General features: G+C 46.1%; 1 protein-coding gene across 2 annotated transcripts in view; it reads right to left on the bottom strand.

Moving 5' to 3' along the window:
- Positions 1-6,649, bottom strand: part of Zmat4 (zinc finger matrin-type 4) — a 393,013-nt gene extending 386,364 nt beyond the window's left edge. The window contains exon 1 of one of the 2 annotated variants that reach the window (XM_036166797.1): positions 6,488-6,649. The gene's annotated coding sequence lies outside the window, so the exon portion shown is untranslated. The remainder of the gene's footprint in view (positions 1-6,487) is intronic. The other variant, XM_036166796.1, reaches the window with a different exon arrangement.
- Positions 6,650-19,492: the final 12,843 nt, after the last annotated feature.

The raw sequence follows: 19,492 nt of genomic DNA, 5'->3' as shown, positions 1-19,492 counted from the left end.
CCTCTGCCCATCCCTCTCTCATAGACCTAGTGGTAAATTACTTTTTCCCTAGTTTCAATCACTCATTTGTTAAAGAGACTTCCTATGAATCACCGCTCCCCACCCCAGCCACCAATAAGCCAGGCTGAGCCTAACATCCAAGACACAGCTCTACTCCGCTTAACACACCTATTTCAAGTATAGACCACAGCATCAAAACCAAGGAGGAAAGGGTGAATGCAGGTGAAGGTCACCCTGAAGGACAAAGACATGATGAATCACTCTGAGGACTTGCATCTCTAATGGATTCCTCAAAGTTCTCGCCCAGGTGTGGGTACTCCACTCTCCCTCTGCAAACAGACTCTGATCCCTCCACCTCTTTCCTCTGTCTCTTACAGAGCTCTCTGCTCTGGCAACCCATCTTTCTTACACTCTGGGGAACCTGCCTGACCAGCCCAGTGTGATATCTGCAAAGCCCTTTCTTCCTTTGGTTCCTTTACATTTCCCCTCAAAGCCATTCCTTGGGCAGACGCCCTGCCTGCTGCCTGAGTCTGAAGACCTCTTTTGTGGTTCTCAGTTCTTGCTCACTCAAAGACCATGGAATGAAGACCTTCCCAGCTATGGCCTCATGGTCAGAAGTGTGAGGCTCTTCCCCCTCACCTCACAGACAGACTTTGGACCCTGGGGGGAAGCTCCAGTGGGCTGCTCTCCGCCTTCTAGTAATGCTCCACACATGCCACTGTTTGTTCAACTTGTTCTGAAGGCAACGGGTGGAGTATTGCATCCATGGTATGACCTCTGTCGTGGGCCTTTTTATTCCACTCTTTCTGTGAAGAAGGTGAATGGATAGCTATCATCGCTAACCATTGCAAGATTCAAATTCAGTATCTCCCATGATTTCCCCATCTCTCTTCTTGATGCTTCTTCCTTCTCTATCTAGTCTCTTCTTTTTGTTCCGGGTTCTGACAGAAATGCTGCCGTGTGACCCAGCAGCAGCACTGCAGAGTCCCAGAGATGGCAGAACTGCCTCCTCCCAACCCATGACTGGAGACGGAACAGTATGCCCTGTAAACTACAGAAAGTGTAGTCAAGTGCAGTGTGGGCAATGGGTGCTGTGGAAAAGACACACAGTGTGGACAGTGAGTGTTGTGGAAAAGGCACACAGTGTGGACAATGGGTGCTGTGGAAAAGGCACACAGTGTGGACAATGGGTGCTGTGGAGAGACACAGTGTGGGCAATGGGTGCTGTGGAAAGGGCACAATGTGGGCAATGGGTGCTGTGGAGAGAGCACGGTACCAGCAGCAGCAGGTATAGTGAACTATCAATGAACAGGGCTCAGTCACAGATGTCAGTCTTGGCCTTTCAGGTAAACAGATATTAGGAGCCAATAAATCAAATGGACCATTCCGTTCGGGAATGAAAAAGAAATGGGCTACAGAGACGATAACCTTGATTCTGAAGACAGGAGAGGAGTGCTTAATTCTGGTACAGTTCTGTTACCAATTCCCCGGGTGATGCTGCCACATGCTTTCACCTCTCCGAGATCATTTGCAAGGAAAGATCAGTGCAGACTATCTCTAAGCAATGGGCAGAACAGTCCCATCAAGCTGATAGCCAGCCCAGGGCAGAGGGAAGGGGTTATACCAAGGGATTCCACAAGTTCACAGCATTCCTCACTCGCCCCAGGAACTTCAACTTCCAGCCCCCTGAAGCCACGGGTATAGTTTGGGAGAAATGATTGTAGATTTTCTCCTGGAGAAAGAGAGAGAGTGAGCGCCTGAGGCTCAAGGAATCCTGCCCTTTACCTACTCACAGTCCTCCAGCCCCAACTCCAGCTAACACCTCCAGCTTCTCCTTTTCTTAAAGATTATCTTGGAGGCTCACAACCTTCCCTTTAAAAAAAAAAAAAAAAAAACAAATTCTTGCTGATGGAAAATTCTTCCTCATACCTAATCTAAGTCCATTTGCTACAATTGCTCTCTATTTTCTCTCGTTCAATCCTTACTGGAGATGGAGAACAGCTGGTCGCCATCCTCCATATAACATCCCCTCCTAAACCAGAATCAGTTATGACATCACCCCTCAGTCTGTTTTTTTTTTTTTTTTTTTTTTTTTCTTCCCTTCTGGCCTACCATCCACTGTGCCTCCTGACCTATCTTCACAGACCCTAGCTCTGAAAGTATGACCAGTCACCATGGCAGCACAGGGGGCCTGCAGAGTTGTGGCCTCCACAGAGGGAGGTGCACTCCCTGGCAACATCAAAAGAGAAGGTCACGGCAGAAAGGGACCTAGAAGAAGAACACAGTCCAATCTTTTTACACAGGAGGAAACTAAACGCCAAAAGAGTAAAAGGAGTGTCGTGTCCAAGATCAAATCCCAGGGTTCAAGTGCAGACCCAATATTCCTTTTTTCTTTTTCATTTTTGATGGGGGGGGGGTGGGGTGGGCCTTATATGGCCTAAGCTTGCCTTAAACCTCCCCCCCTTTATCCTGCCTCCACCTTCCAAGTACTGGGATTATAGTCATGTGCCGCTATACACAGCTAACACCCCAAATATTACCACAACCCCCTGAGTAGTCAGTGTCACAGCTGACAAGCCAAGAGCCACCGTTTCTCAGTTTGCATCTCTTCAGTTCTGTCTTTCTGGCCCTGCCAGCAGATGCCTGAACTTCTGCTACAAACGTCTTTGGGTTTGGGGTTAATAAGCAACCACTGAAAGTGAGTGTAGTTCAGTGGTAGCGGGGTGTATCTGTGGAATATGAGAGAAAGACTTCAACACCTCTGTAAGTTCCACTGTTAACTTAATGTAGGAAGTAAATCTGATCTTTTCTAATTACTGATAAGTTCCGATTAAAAGAGAACAAAGAAACAGGGAGAATGGCAGGCAGACTGCACTGTCCACTAATGTCTCCAAGGTCAGTCCCCAGCTGGACCCTGTGGAGGCTGTGCAAGGGGACTCGGGGAGCGATTCTCAGGACAGAAGAGCAGCAGGATCCCTACACCTGGTAGGCATCACCTTTGCCCAGAGGCATCTGCCCTGTCTACCTCACAGAACCAGCAGCAAGCCACCTGAGACCTCTACTGAGGTGTGAGTTAGAACTGAACTTGGTGAAAGGTTAACCTCATCAATTCCATGGGGCACTCTCTGATGGCTAACCCAGCATTCCTGGGGCCTCTGGTTAACTCTTTCTGAACTGATGTGAGCAGAGTGTCTATGAGGAAATCTCACCTAGGATGTCCCGAAAGGGGGGAGAAAACCAGAATGGAGGAAGAACAGAGAAATATACCTACCTATCAAACGGAGTAAGGTACTTGCTTCAGGTGAACTGAGTCCCCAGCTGGGATGAAGGGTGGAGACAAGATGTACAGAAAAATGCTTCAGAAGAACTATTTACTCATAATTTCAGCTCTGAATTTTTCCTGATTGAAGACTGGAGGACACTCAAACATGGAGCATACTGATCTTAGATTTCGAAACAGCCTTTTGCCATTTTGAATAAACAGTGGCACATTGCGACTTAATCTTGTCGACTTTCAAGGATGTTCCAGACTGCTTCAAACCTGCAGACACACCCTTCCTAAGGATAGCTGGGGAATTCATACACCCTCAAAGAGAAGGAAGACATCATGACGGCATTTACCAAAATGCCTAACCCAATAAACGTGCTTATTTGATTTCCCCCAAACCACAGAATTAAATTTTAAAAGAGAAAAAAAAAAGACACTTCTCTGATAGAAATTTTAATAAGTTTTCAATCTTATTTCTGGGCATGATTTTCTTTAACAGCAAAATCTGCACAAAATGATGAGATCGAAGCAGGTTGGCAAAGAGATTTCTTATTGACATGTTTATCATGGAGAGGGATGACAGGAAGGATGGTAGGCACTGAGGTCCAGGGGGTAGACTAAGTCTCTTACTTGCCAGGGCAATCAATCACACTGGGCTTAGAACAGCAGAAGGATGTCGCCCCTCCACATGACAGCAGCTCGGGACAGAAGCCCTGGCTGGCCAACAGGACAAAAAAGAAAAATACTACATGGATGCACGGTGCCCATCCAGGTTCCCAGCTAAAGCTATCATGTTCAATTTGACAAAACGACAACCAACAAATTTAATTCCCAGCGCATCTATCAGTTCCTTCACACACAAGCAGGCACCCAGCCTCACAGGACTTCATCAGCCACAGACCACGATTACATTCTCCATGGCAGAGGCTCAGGGTCCTGGGGTTTGTGCCCACACTGTCCGAGGTAAAGCCCCAAGAGGTTGGTTGGAGTTTTGTCAATTACTCTCCAGCTCTATACTCATTTTTTTTTTAGCTTAAGTTGTTATTTTAACGATCTCTGCTCCAAATGAGGAAATACAAGGAAGAGGAATGAGGAGGAGGGAGAGAAAGCTCCAGCGTGTCCCACTTGTACTTTTCAAAGCTCCCTCAGCTCCCTCCCCCACCCAGCCTTCTCCTCTGTGCATGAGTCACCACAAGGAGCTGTTTTAAAATGCCTTGCTTGAATGCTCTCCATCATGATAGACACCAGCAGATCACAGATTGGCAGAAATGGAAGGAGGACCCTAAGTTCTGCTCCTGGGTCAGAAACCAGGATACCCCTCCAACTCAAAAGCTTGCTGAATTTATTCCTATGTTCATTAGAAAGAGAACCAAACCAAACAGGGTGTCCGCATTCAGGTCACTTTCTCAATGCTAGGTACTGACCCCATGGCCTCTTTGGGGTCATGTGCCTTACATCACAGAGAAAAAATGTCCTTTAGAACTGCCCCCCAAGCATCTAGAAAAGTTCGGTTCCCCTCGGGGACCTTGGATACCAGGAGTCATGCTATGCAGAGCCTGGGATTTGTTTATCCACTTCCAGACAACCCGTGCACAAAAGAGGTCAGGCAGCCTGACCAGCTGTGACCACACAAAGCTAGACAGCTATTTCTCCCACCATGGGGACTAGAACTTCCAGAATGATAATTCCCATCCAAAACAGTTGCCTAGCGGAAGTGAAGGGGAACCTGTTGTGTGTGTTAGTGGAGAACCTAGGAACTGAAAGTGGAAAAGATTTGTGGAGGAGAAGAATCCAGCCTGTCACACCTCTGAGGCAGCTGGATAGGTGTCACATGGATGCGGTACTGTTGAGAACCCTTCCCAGAACACACTTGTCAGGACTCTTTCTCTGCTTCAAGTCTGGGACAGAGAGCAAAGGGAAGGAATGCACCTGGACCCTGCATCCCCTGAAAACCCAGGGACTTGTCACATCACTTGGGCACTGGAAGCGCCAGACGACATTGCAGGTATGAGACACCACTGCATGCCTTGTAGCAATGGGCACCAGGAACTACCTGTGTGTGGAAGCAGGGAGTCCAAGGCCAAGTACATCACCTTCACCGGCACTGGGGACACCGCTTCCCCAGCGTCCACTTACCTAGCGCTTCCCTGTGGCAAAAGCCAACAAAAAGGAGATATCGCCAGTATCCAAAGTGGGTCTCAGTGAAAGTGGGGCCCTTGGAGTCTCAGTGTGGCATATTCAAGAACCAAGCATGGGCCATGGCAAGCATTTCTACTTGGACAGCAGTTACCAGAAGCAGTGTGAGCAGGGTCTCCAGCACCATCTTTTTGCCACAAGCGCGCCTGCGCATCCATCCAGACAGGACTATCCCCCAGAGCTTCCCTTATCAGCAGACTCACTTCCAGAGCTGTGAGACCTCAGAATTCCTTTCTCTGATAGGAGTGTAAAGCCCCCTGAGATAAAATTCAGCACCATCCCCACTTGTGTTTCAGGGCATATATATCAAATCAAGAAAGTCTTCCAGAGTGTTCAGGAGCTAATCAAGAAGTCATTTCTTTGTCAATGGCAAGGGTTTTATTTCTCACCAAGTTGGGTAATGCGCAGATAGACGTTCACAGGGTCAAACGGGACAGGTTCCTACACCCTACGCAATTTCTCCTTTCACCAAATGAAGACAGATGGAGGGAAAGTGGGCAAAAGTAGCCCAGGAGAAGATGAGAAAAGTTTGAGGAAGGACTGGAGTTGAAGGTCACAGTAGTTTGGGCAAGGCAGGTCAAGGTACAGCGGACAGGACAGCCCCAATGGCAGAGAGTCCAATCAAACCTAGCTTGCTTCTGGAACCAGTTCGCGGATATGATCACAGCATCATTCAAATGGTCCAGGAAGCTGCCGATCTGGGATCCAGCCTCAGTCACCCAGCAAACCTGAGTCTACACCCTAGCCATGCAGGTCCTCTGGCCCCAAACCAGAACCATTGGATGGACCTGAGCGCAGCCAATTAAGAGTAGTAAACAAACCTAGCTCTTGACGGCGCAGAAGTTGTTCCGAATTGTAGGCTTGTTTTCCTCCCAACAAAAGACAGTGGGTCTCCACCTTCGTCACCTTTCTTCCCCTTAAACTTTTCTTTTCTCTCTGCAATCCCTCCACCTGTGCTAACTGCAAGCCTGTGCGAAAACACAGCGGAAGCAGCCCCCTCTCCCGGGACACAGATAAAGGTACCTTCTCCGAGAAGCAGAGGGGCTCTCGTCCGGAGGCTCACTGTCGGCCGAGCGCAGGAGGATGCAGCCGGGATGGAGCACGCTGAGGATGCTGCGTTCCTGCCTCTGCGACCAGACCTTTCAGCAGCTCGGACCAACTGTGCTAGCGATGCACTTAGCAATTATCTGCTGGCGCCGACGCCCCGCCTCCTGCTCTTGTGATTGGCTCTCCAGTCCCGGGCAGGACTGCATTGGTCTCAGCCGACCTCACTCATTGCTTTGGCTCCTACTATTATCTAAGCCATCAAAGGAAATAATTCCATGTTTCATTGACAACCTGTAAGGTTTTCCTCCCGCCAGGTGTCCGGGGGGGGGAAAACTGGGAGTCCGGAAAAGGGAGGGGAGGAGAGCAAAAAAAAGGTGGGGGTGGTCGAGAAAGGAGGGGGATTGGGGGAGGAGAGAGGGAGAGAGGGAGAGAGAGAGAGAGAGAGAGAGAGAGAGAGAGAGAGAGAGAGAGAGAGATTCTTGCCCCAGCATTTTAACTTCCACAGAACAAAGCCCATTGCAACAATTATCTGGCTTATTTCCTCATGTCTCCCCCTTGCTGGTAAATGTTCCTGAGGCTTGTAGGAATCATAAGGTATCAAAAGGCTCCGGAAAGCAGGGCAAGGTTGAGGATTGAAGAAACAGAGTGATGCTTTTACACCTTGGAGGTCATCTGAAGGTCATTTCAGATCGTTCAGGGGGGTCATAGTACATGCTTTCACTGGTTGTTCATGTGCCTAATTCTTTTCCCTAAAGGTTCACTAACTGCCCCAACCCCAAGCCTCCATTTCCTTCTGAACTCTATCTGGAGTCCAGAGAGAGCTGTTCTTAAAGTCCACAAAAGTCTGGGGTTTCTCACCACAGGAAGCCCAAATGAGCAAGCAGAGTTTGGACCTAAACACCCAACAGAAACCTGATTGTTTGTTTGTTTGGTCTTTTTTTTTTTTTTTTTTTTTTCATTATTCTAACATGGCTTCATTCCATTAACTGCACAATCTCAAAAATTATCAGCCAAAGCAAGCAAGAAAAAAAAAAGTGGTGCCTCAACCTACATCTGGTGAATACTTCCGTTTCTCACTCAGAGACCCATAGAGAAGGGTTTTCCTTCTGTCCAGCTCCATGCTTGCTCACCATATAAAAAGGGCGTGATTTCAAGTCTGCTAAGAAAAAATGATTAAGAAGGACCTTTAAAAGATAAAGTTTTTAGAAAATCTACTTCCGCAGAGAGTGGCTCATTGACAGAGCATGTACTTGTCTGCATGTGCAGGCTTTGGGTTAACTTTCAGGGTACTGTTATCTCGCTAATTCAAAGAGAAAGGGGGGAAATCATGTTCCAGGTTCATTAGAGCCAGCCCTTCAGTCTTCTCTACTGGAATCCCACCCCTTTGGAAAGATAAAGCCCGACCTGTCCCCACCCATCCTAGGCTCCAATGAGCTGCCATCCTGTTGTTCTCTACATCCTCAGCAGCCAGGGGCGTGTTGTCCTCCACCTGGTGGGGTAGCATCCAGCTCACACATACATGCCTGACTCCATAAATATATTCTGAACTCTGCGAGTGTGGAAATACTATTGAGAGAGGCAAGAAAAGGAGATAATTTAGTACCCCCCCCCCCCCCTTGTAAGAACCCACCTGGCAATGTAGTTGCACACTCTCTGCACATACACTCCTATCTAAACAATGTACCTAGCAACCTCACAATCCCCTGACCCCTCCATCTGCATCAGGCCACATGGACTTTTATATAACAATAGTATGAGTTCTCAGACTCCTGGTAGCAAGCAAATATGAACAGTTTCTCTTCAAGTATATTCCCAACGTATCTGAGCAGGAAGAACAGAAGGGCTGATCCAGCCTGGACTTGGTTGGGTAGATGTGAAGTAAGGCAAATCGTGTCCTCCTTTCGAGAGAGAATCCTCCTATTTACCATCATTACGTCTGTGCCTACACATTAGCCAGGCAGTGGTGGCACAGGCCTTTAATCCCAGCACTCAGAAGGCAGGGGAAAGTGCATCTCTGCATCTGAAGCCAGCCTGGCAGCCTAGTCTACAGAACAAGATCCAGGACAGCCAGGGATACACAGAGAAACCCTGTCTGAAAAACCCTAAAAAAAAATTTTAATTAAAAAATTTAAAAAACGCATTATGGGAAGGGACACGCACAATAGAAAAAAATGATTATACAACCTCAGTTTAAGTAGAGAACCACTTTACAGCCCTTAGACCCCAACCCCTCTTTCCTTCGACTCTATAAAAAGAGACCTCGGGCTGCAGCTTATGGCTCTTTAGAACTGTACTCAAGTGGTCTACTGTCAATCTTTACAACACATCCATCTTTAATCTCTATCATTGCTTATCTACAAATAAAAGTACCTTGCTTCTTTTGCAAATCTGCATTTTTTTTTTTTATTTTCAGTTCTTTAGATAAGTGGCCAAGAATCTGGAAACCTCCAGCCTAGACCTTGGCCTCCAGTAGCAGTATTTTGCATATCTGTATAACTCATAGACAGCACACAGATCACCACCTAGGTATGCAGTTCCAAGGCTCACAGAGCCACCATTCTGCTGCTATAGCTCATCCTTGGTAGGTTGAGATGGGAGAGCCCACTTCAGAGACCTAGAGCTGAAAGGCTGTGTGTGGCCTTCCACAGCTTCTGAGATGATGCCAGGTCCCCATTCCCTTCAGCATCCTCTTCGTTCAGTTCTGTCATTGGGAACAAAGACAGAAATGACAGCTCTATACTGTCACATACAAAAGCCTGAGGGAGGACCCTTCTCTTCGAAGGACCTTGACTCAGTTAAAATCAGAACCTTGACTTCAACTCAGAAAAGAATTTCAGAACTAGCCACTATAAAGCAGAGTTGTGGTTCATTAAAAGACATAAAAGATATGTTTATATAGATTTTAAGCAAGAGGAGAAGGCATTTAGAAAGAAAGGAATGTGCAGCTGAAAAAAAATGGGTGTGGGCTTCCCTAAGAGAGACAGTCTCACTTTGTTGATTTTGGTGGATTTTGAAACGTCTGTCTTCAAGAAGTTGCTAAGGAATGTGTTCTATTTTGCTTTGTTGCTGTGATAAACACCACTGTCAAAAGCAGCGTGGGGAAGAAGGGATTTATTTCCTATTCCAGTTAGGGTAGTCCACAGTTGATGGACATCAAGGTAGGCGCTCTAACAGAGCACGAACTGAAGCTGAGACCATGCTTACTGGGTCACTCTCTGACTCATGATCCGCCTGCTTTTTATACAGTGCAGGACTACTTTCCCAGGGATGATACAGCACCCAGGGAGCTGAGCCCTCCTACATCAATTAGCAAGAAAAATGCCCATAGACTTGCCAAAAGACCATTGTCTAGGCTATTCCCCAACTGAGGTTCCTTCAAATAACCCTGGTCTGACAGCTAAAGCTTACCAGGGCAATCCACACATTGTCGACTTCATACAAACATGTCACTTTAAGCCATAACCTTTCATTTTTTTTTGGGTCCCCAAATCAGCTGTAAACTTCCCACAGTCTTTAAAATATTAACACTTTAAAACTGCAAAGTCTCGGGTTGAGGACTTAGCTCAGTGGTAGAGCGCTCACCTAGTGAGCGCAAGGCCCTGGGTTCGGTCCTCAGCTTAAAAAACAAAACAAAACAAAAACAAAAAACATAAAAAAAAAAAAAAACTGCAAAGTCTCATCTCTGTGGAAAACAACAAGAAGTTACATACTTTTTATTCCTAGAGGGAAGAATCAGGACACAATTACAATCACATCAAAGAGAAACCCAAACTGAACAGTGTAAAAAGCTCAGTGTCCAACATCATGCACTCAGTCAAGATCTTCTGGGTTCCAAAGGGCTGAACCCACATCCTACACAGCTTGTCTTGTAGGCTCAGGCTGGCTCCACTTCACTTCAGCCACTCTCTTTGGTGGATATTCCCACAGTCCTGGCATCTCCAATATCCTGGACTCTTCACTGAAAATGGGGCTTTGCTTTTCACCAGTTGATTCCTGGGCTCTCTGGTAAGATTCCAGCCCCTGCCACTTGGTGCCAAGCTTCAGCCTCTCACAGTGACCCCTTTGATCCTGGGGTCACCACTGCCCTGAGAGTGCACATTCACCGATGGCCTCTGCTGGCCTCTCAAAGTGCTAAGTCTCAGTTTATCTCTATGACGTCTTCAATCTTGAAGCTTTCATCAGCAGTAACAGCGTTCCGCAGGAGACTCTTTTACACTATTTGGCTGCCAGCTTGAGACGCGACTTTGGCGGCCTAGACAGGTTAGTCTCGGCTTCTCTCTGAAGTGTCACAAGCCAGACGTCCATTATTTTCATATTTCTTCTCATGCAAGCTCTCACGTGGCGGTCCATTACGTCTGAGCACTCCAAAGCTTTTCCTGCCCAAAGTTCCAAACACTTCAACAATCCTCCCCCAAAACACGTTCGGATCAATCAAAACAACACCCCACTCCTGATTCCAATTTCTGACCTTGTTTACTTCATACCGTTTTAATAAACAGACGCCTGGACTGAAAGCAACTTGCAGAGGAAAGAGCTTATTTCATCTTACAGGTTACAGTCCGCCATCAAGGGAAATCAGGACAAGAGTTCAACCAGGAACAGAAGGTGAGACCAGGGAGGTAAGCTACATTTGGGCTCACTTTTTCTGGCTCATGCTCAACCTGAGTTTTTAAAAATCCCAGGACCAGCTGTGCAGGGATGGTTACCCTCTGCCCCACCCCTAGACAGACAGACAGACAGACAGACAGACACACACACACACACACACACACACACACACACACACACAGTGAACTGGGCCTTCCAACATCAATTAGTAATCAAGAAAATGCCCCATATACATGCCCACAGGTCAATCAGATCGAGGCAATCTCCCAGCGGAAACCCCCTCAGACAGCTGAAGCCAATGAGGAGAGAACCGCAATTGAGATCACCAGGAGGTTCCTCGGGGTCCCTAAGTGGATGACATTTGATAGGGTAGAAGTCTGGGTTAGAGGAATGCAAGATGGCAGGAAGTCTTTGCTCTAAACCAAGTTAGCAGTCCAGCTTGAGGTTTCCCAATAATGTCTGGGAAAAGGAACGAGGTCATGTATCAAGATCACACACATTCAGGCCTTGATCCTGACTCATTGCTATTTTAACATAAAATAGCCACATATCAAAGGTGTTCTAGTCCGCCACTTTTCATATCTGATTGTACTGGAATCCTTGCTTCTCAGCTGGAGGGAGGCTTCATCTAGACTCCGGAGTGACGGCTCCTTCCCTCCTCACACTTTTTCCATCTTTCAATCGCGCTTCAAGTATCTTTCCTCTCCCTCAAGCACCTGAGGGAACGAGAGGATGTGGGATGTGTGGTTTTCTTGCATGCCATCCTCTCAAAAATGTCAGTCACTTCCATAGTGACTTTCCCAGAATGGGCATGGCTAGCAAGAGAGACACTGTGAATTAGGAATTGAAATCTAGGACAAGGGGCACAGCAAAACACCTGTTTCCACCTTAGTCAGTTGGCCAGGGGAGATTTGGACAAAGGAACACTGATAAAATGGAACTCCTCTACATGCCTAAAACTGACACTGGCCCAGAAAGTCTGTCATGTTTGGTTATGGTGTAAAACCATAAATAAGCACCTCCATAATTTAAGTACTATGAATTCTGAGAGAAGCTTTATCCCTCCATTGTACCCCTCCCTCCACTGCTGTGCATGTGAGTGCATGCATGAGTGAGTGTGTGTGTGTGTGTGTGTGTGTGTGTGTGTGTGTGTGTGTGTGAGAGAGAGAGAGAGAGAGAGAGAGAGAAGTGAAATTATGATCATTTCCAGGAGTGATGGAGTAAGGACAGCCCAGTCAATAGAATGATGGCCTACTATGCCCAAAACCCTAGGTTTGATGCCCGCACCACATGAGGAGACTGGGTGTGTCACTCCAACCTACAGCCCCAGAATTCCAGAGGCAGAGGCAGAGAGGCAGGAAGATCAGAAGTTCAAGGTCATGGCCCAGCCAGATGGCTCAGTGAGTAAAAACTCTGGCCACTGAGTGGGACAATCTGAGCTTGATTTCTGGGACCCACGTGATAAGAGGAAAAACCAACTCCCACAAGTTGTCCTGTGACCTCTACAAGTATGCCATGTCATACACACACACACACACACACACACACACCACAATAAATGTAACTTAAGAAATGAAATAGATGTATATTCATTCAAGAAGGTCAAGGTTGTCCTTGGCTACCGGGCTAGTTCAAGGCCAAGCCACGCAACATGAGATCCTGCCGGAAGAAGGAAAGGAAGTAAGGAAGAGAGAGAAGTGGGGAGGAAAGAAGTAGATGTGGGGGCACAAACTTGAAGCCAGCTTGACCCAGACGAGATACTTTACCAAATAATAATGACAATTTAAAAAAAAAAAATAGAATTCTCTTGAGCACCCATCAAAAGTTCAACTGTCCTCAAAGGAAAGGTAAAGCATCACACGTGACTTTCTAAAATGCATTACCTAAAATACCACACACACACACACACACACACACACACACACACAGGAGGGAAGGAGAGAGGGAGAGAGAAAGGGAGGGGGAGAGAGAGAGAGAGAGAGAGAGAGAGAGAGAGAGAGAGAGAGAACCATCCAGAACATGGACTGCAAACAGTTGTTTGTCAGTGACTTTTAAACCCATTGATCACAAAACAGTCTCTTTGAGAGAAGGATGATCCCTTTGTGTCCCATAGATCAACGACTTAATTCTGGGAGCTGGAGAATGCATATTAGATTTGCAGAACTCAGTGGTTGCATTGTATCAGATATTAGCCCCACACAGTTTGAACTTGGCCGGGGATCGAGTGCACTGAAACCCATTTTGCGGGCGCACTGACAGCCCACCCTGATTTAACAGGTTTCACCGTTGTTAGCGGTCTGAAGGGCTTTGGTGTGGGGGTTCCCATTGCATTTGAATTGAGGAATTAAGGAAGGAAATACAGGTTCCTTTATTACAAGACGAATGAAATCAAGGCAGCTGAACCGCCGCCTTCCTGTGGATAACTACGTGTTGCATAAAAATCCCCCTGACCCATGCGCAACGCCTGAGGAGTTCCATTCACCCTTCTGTTTATACCATTTTCTCAGTTATCCTTTATTTATGCCAGATTCTGTTCCTAACAGGGAGGGGAGGAGAATAAATCTGGGCAATGCCAAGAAAGAAAGAAACGTGTGAAAACACGAACAAAAAGACTCCCAGCACCAGGTCTTTGCTAATCGATGCGAGCGGTCCAATGCCACTTCATAAAGTGAGTGCTTCGCAGTACAAGGATATCTTTCCTCGTCTTTTCTTTAATATCTTGTTTAGTACTGGATGAGAGAAAGGTTTTTTCTCCTCCAGCACCTCTCCAAGCATCCCTTCCTAAGCAGAGAAACACACCGCTTTCCTTGCTAGTTAATGGCGGTGTAGGGGCTCATGCAGCAGAAAGCCTTCCCTCTCCACGTCCCTGGTCCACCTCCCAATCAAACCTGTGCAGCCAGGGATGTTTCTCCGAAGTTCAGAAGAGATTGTGGCTGCCAGGAAGGTGCGGTGCACCGGGCACCATTCTCAAAGATTTCATGAATTACTAATGAGTCTTCAGAAGATTTGTCTTAGACAGATCTCCATGAAACTTCAAGACAGGAAAATTTTATTAGTTAAGACAATGATAAATAGGAGCAGATAATTCTGTTCATTGAAATCATGGTTATGTTTATTGTGAGGCAGTGTTATAAAGGGAGAAGAGAAGAGGAGAGAGAGACAGAGATGGAGAGACTTGAAAGGCCAAATTACCCATCTAAATTCTGTTTTGCTTTAGTTAAATTTTTTATAAGAAATACGCAGCTGAACACTGTTGTGAAATATTGTCCAGCAATGTACCAGTGGACAGAAATTGAAGAATGGCATTATGAAAGTTGGCAAGTCTTACACACACACACACACACACACACACACACACACACACACACATGGAAGTGCCCTCTGTGCTATTGAACTCCTGTCTTCCAGTACCCATGCTTAAGGGAGATGCTTCCTTGGAAGAATGCATTGATTACTTCATCAATACAGTCCACACACCAACTTCTCATTCATGACACATGGGGAATCATACTGTTCTAGGGCTCCTGGGAGGTAACAGCCAACCCTGCTGCAGAGCCACTGTGTACCAAGTACAGGCTCCACAGCAGCAATGTCTGAGCCTGAACTGGTAGACAGGAGGCCCATCATTACCTGACTGTGCTATACCACTCAGATGAGCTACTGGAGTGGGGCCTGAAGACGTCCAGAGAGTCAAAAAAGACACTCCCAGCAAAAAGCCACACCTTGGGTCAATAAAGATTCACACCCAGTTGCCACAAGTGTTCTATCAGTGGTCCATCCTAGAGGAGAAGGCCTTGGTGGGGGGGGGGGGGTTGAAGATATCATCCAAGTGATATGCCATGGCTGTTATTTCTTTAAATGTGTTTGTTTTATTTCCCAAGACATGTGACTTTTATATTCTATTCCAAAATATATCCATGCTTGAAATAAAAGTTGGTTTCAGTTGACAGAAAATGTAAACCCATGTTGAAGAATCTTCTGCGCTTTCTGTGTCTTCAAGACTGGACAAATGTGTTTTCATGCTGGTGACGAGCTGCACATACTCCCTTCTTCTGCCTCTTCCACTACCTCCTCCTCTTCTTCACTGTCTCCTTCTCTTCCATTTTATAAGAAGCAGTCGATAGCATAGTGATGTACAGAAGTTACTAAGGGAATGAGATCGAGATTAAGCATCTTGTCTTGAGACAGCATCCAGTATCCAGAGAGGTCAGATCTGGAACAATAGCTTCAGAATTTTGTGCAACAGACAACTTCCCTTTGTGTGAGAGAAGAGACCTCAATAATCTCCTCCTTCCTTTCTCTTTAGTAAGCCTCTAGGTTTCCTCATAGCATTGTCAGGCACGCATATAACTGTAATTTGTCACACGTGCCCTCCCCGACCCCATCACCTTCTCTGGTCCTTTCTCATCCTCTACTGATTTCAGAGGCTAAAAACCACAAAAATTCTCTTAAGTAGATTTGAACTTTGTGATGGTTACTGCTATGCTCATCATCTTGGTGGAAGCTAGAATTACTGGAGAGGCGGCCCTCGAGGAACCCATAAGAGATTATCTAGATTAAGGTTAAACTCTGAGAACATCTGGGAGGGATTATTTTGATTATATTGACGTGAGAAGGCTTATCTTAGTTGTGAGTGGAACCGTTCTCTGGGCAGGAGATCTGGAATTGGATGAAAGGGGGACAGAAGCTGAGCACCTAGTGTGCAAGCTACCATCTTCCCTCTCTGACCCAATGCTGCAGCTCCCTCTGCCTCCACTTCCCTCCCCATGGACTGTACCCTCACAGAGCCGGAATAAGCCCTTCCTCCCTTAAGTTCCTTTCATCAAAACATCCATCGCACCAGCAAGAAGGCAGATGAAAGCAGGGTCATACATAAGAACCACAGACTACACTTATGTAAACATTGCATTCACTTTCCCTTTAGAAAAAGATGGCTGCCCTCTCCAAGCTTAGCTCTGCTTGAGCATAGTTCCTCAGCTCTTAGGCCACTTCCCTGGGCTCACCCTCAGAAGACAAGTGTGGGGTCCATGCGGCTCCCAAAACTCCAGTTCCTCTTGATTTCCCACAGTAGAGTCAGAACTCCAACCTTTCCATGCTACGTGGTAGCCAAGGGCTCTGAACTCCCCAGAGGGAGCCAATAAGGTTGCCTTTAGATGCCCCTTAGCCATTCTCCATACCAGCAAGGTCTTCTGCTCCTCTGTGAGGGGCTTTGGTTAGAAACCTTATCAGGCTGGAGAAATGGTTCAGTGGTTAAGGGCACTGGCTGCTCTTCTAGAGGACCCAGGTTCAATTCCCAGCACCCACATGGCAGCTCACAACCATCTGTAACTCCAATTCCAAGGGATCTAACACCCTCATACAGATGTATACAAGCAGGCAAAATACCAATGCACATAAAATTAAAAAAAATTTTTTTTAAATAAATTTTGTCAATGAGTCACATTTTCATTTGATGATACTTTAAGTTCATAAGGAAAAAAACAGTTTATTATAAACTAGGTCACTTCATCCATGTGAGGAATAGGGACTGACCAGTGGTTACTAGTTCCCACAGAGAACAGCATGGAAAGCCTGGTGCTGTCTTTGCCTGTGAAGAGGCTCCTATGGGAATCCTGGGAAACAGGCCTTTAATGGGATGGATGGGTAAGAAAAAGAGTATCCTCCTGAAGGCCTGGCTTCCACACCTCTTCCCCTAAATCTCCTTGTTTATTTCTCCTGGCTCACCTTCCCCCGCCTTCACATCCATCTCTCCCCTCTTCTCTTTATGGTTCCCACTGCCCTATTCAGTTTTTAACATCAGTCCTTCATGATCAATGTCCCGAAAGTCTCTTCTCTCACTTGTAAGTCAGTCTATGCTAATTAGGAAGCCACTGACAGGAGAAGGAACATGAAAATCTAACTCCAGGAAATAAAATTCCACTTCTTTGAGGGGAGGGGGTAATAGTTGGATTTTTAAAGAGTTGAAGCTAAAAGGTGTTTATGAGGACAGAGTGACATAAAGTCACAGCATAATGGTTTTATTGAACATTTTATTGATTTTTCTCAGGAGTTGGGTTGGGATATTATTCTCAGGTAATCTCAGCAAATGACTCCACAGCACCAACATTCATTAGCATCTGGCCTGTTTGTAATCACGCAGTGTGGATGGGGAGGGGGTCTGGGGGATCAAGTAGCAGGGCACATGAGGGAGGGAAGACCAGTGTTGCCAACATTTCACCTCAAAGCTTGAACGGCAGATTTATGGAACACCTGAGAGATGGCCCCCAGGATGACCTGAGCAATGGCGCCCAGAATGACCCCAGTCATGGCACAGAGAATGCAGCTCTGCCTTCCAGCTGTTAAGGGGCTTCTAAGAAAGCCTTAGTCTTCCAGAAGAAATCTCTGAAATGACCCAAGTCCCTTAAGATGGTGTCCAAAGCCCATGAAGGACAGGTCTGCCAGTGAGCCACAGCAATGCCACTGCTGCCGATCTCTAGCTTTTGAGAGTGTCTGTGATGTAGAGCATCTGTGAACCAGTGTCCAGTCCATGATGTTTCCTTTCGGGTCCGCCAAGAGGAGCCTTTGTATAAAGAAATGTGGTCATTCTGCCCTTTAAAGATTACAGTAAAATGTTTCAGATCCACACGGGGATGTTTTAGTAAATCATTTGCACGGAAATCCCAGCTGGAATTCTCCATCATGATCAGTTGGTTAATATTTCCTGGAGTTATAAAGCCACATTACAGCTTCCTGGAACCTAGCCTTAGGGAAAAATAAAATAAAATAAAAATAAATAAAAGGAAAAAAACTCCAGATTTTCACCTTGAGCCCAAAGGATCTCAGACAAGGTGGATCATATTCAAAATTTTAGTAAAGCCTGTGCCCTGTACAAAGCACTAAAATGCAAGAATATCAACAGAAAGGCTCACTGTCTAAGTGGCATCAATGATGTAAGTTAGGACTTGGCCAGTGCTCTGGGACAAAAACATGCTACTAGGCTCCACAAAGATTTGTTGAAGAAAGGAAAGAAAGAACTATAGTCAGACAGATGGACAGGTGGGTGGATTATACTATGTGTTTAAGACTTTGGTCTGTTTAGCATAAAACCTTTCTAAGAGGGTGTCTTTGTTTGTTTGTTTGTTTGTTTGTTTGTTTTTCTGGTTGTTGTTGTTGTTTTGGTTTTGATTTGGGTTTTTCAAGATGGGGTTTCTCTGTCTAACAGCCAGAACTGTAGACCAGGAACTCACTCTGTAAACCAGGCTGGCCTCGAACTCACGAAGGTCCTAAGATGGCATCTTTAAAAGAAGGATTTTCTAATCTTCACAAAGATTAGGAATCTATCCCAAACATCTTCTCTCTCTCTCTCTCTTCTTCCCTCCATCCATTCCTCCCTTTCTTTGTCTCTCTCTCTCTCTCCTTCCTCTTTTCTCCTTTCCCTCTCTCTCTTCCCTCTCTCCCGTGGAATACACATGTATGCAGATGTGCCAGAGCACACACAGAATCCACAGGAAGCTGTCAGGTATCACATTGTCAATCTCACCTCATCCCTTTGAGTCAGGGTCTCTCACTGAAGCTGAAGCTAGGCTGGTGGCTCCCAAACCCCCCAAATCCTCCTTTGTCTGCCTCCCAAAGCATTAAGGTTGCAGCTCATGTGTGACCATGTCCAGCTTCTTACACGGACTCTGGGGATTTGAACTCAGGTTTCCAGGCTAGGGTAACAAGAACTTTTGCCCACTGAGCCATAGTCCCATCCTTCTTTGTAAGTTTCAATTCATATATGCAACTATAAACAAAGGCACCATCAATTTTTCCGATTTATCTCCTTAAACACCTTCAAATACTCAGATTCCATAAGTATATGGAATGTCCCCCTGGATGATGGGGTGTATGTTAATGACTTAATGTGAGTTGCTTTGAATGACCCTTTCACCTCACTGCTACCCCTTCAACTACCAAAGTTACTGGTAGGTATGAGGGATTACTGGGCAGTTGTGGTGTGGGGGAATTCTGCTAAAATGCAGTGTGCTTTCATTGGTTAGATGGAGCTGCTACCATGAGGGTTACACAGAGTAAATTTATAGCCTCAGTTTTTGAGATGGGAGGTACCAGATCAATGACTGCCCAGTCAGGTGCTACAGAGATGGCTGGACATAGCCTGTCTTCTCCCTGTGATCTGACAGGGTGGAGAGCAAACTCTTGGTATCTCTTTGTAGAAAGACTCTCATCCTTTAGAATGTGGGTGATTCTTACCATCATCACCTTCTCTAAGGTTTAATCACTTCAGCACCATTATCAAATGTATTCACAAGGCAGGTTACAGTTGGAGTCTTGATGTTATTTGAATAGTGTGAGGTTAATTCCCCTGCAGATGAAGAAATAGAATGGGCGTGTGAC

This window comes from Onychomys torridus, chromosome 17 (genome assembly GCF_903995425.1).
Source record: "Onychomys torridus chromosome 17, mOncTor1.1, whole genome shotgun sequence".
Taxonomy (NCBI): Eukaryota; Metazoa; Chordata; class Mammalia; order Rodentia; family Cricetidae; genus Onychomys; species Onychomys torridus.
The sequence above is the reverse complement of the archived record's forward strand: the minus strand, read 5'-3'. Positions and strand labels throughout refer to the sequence as shown.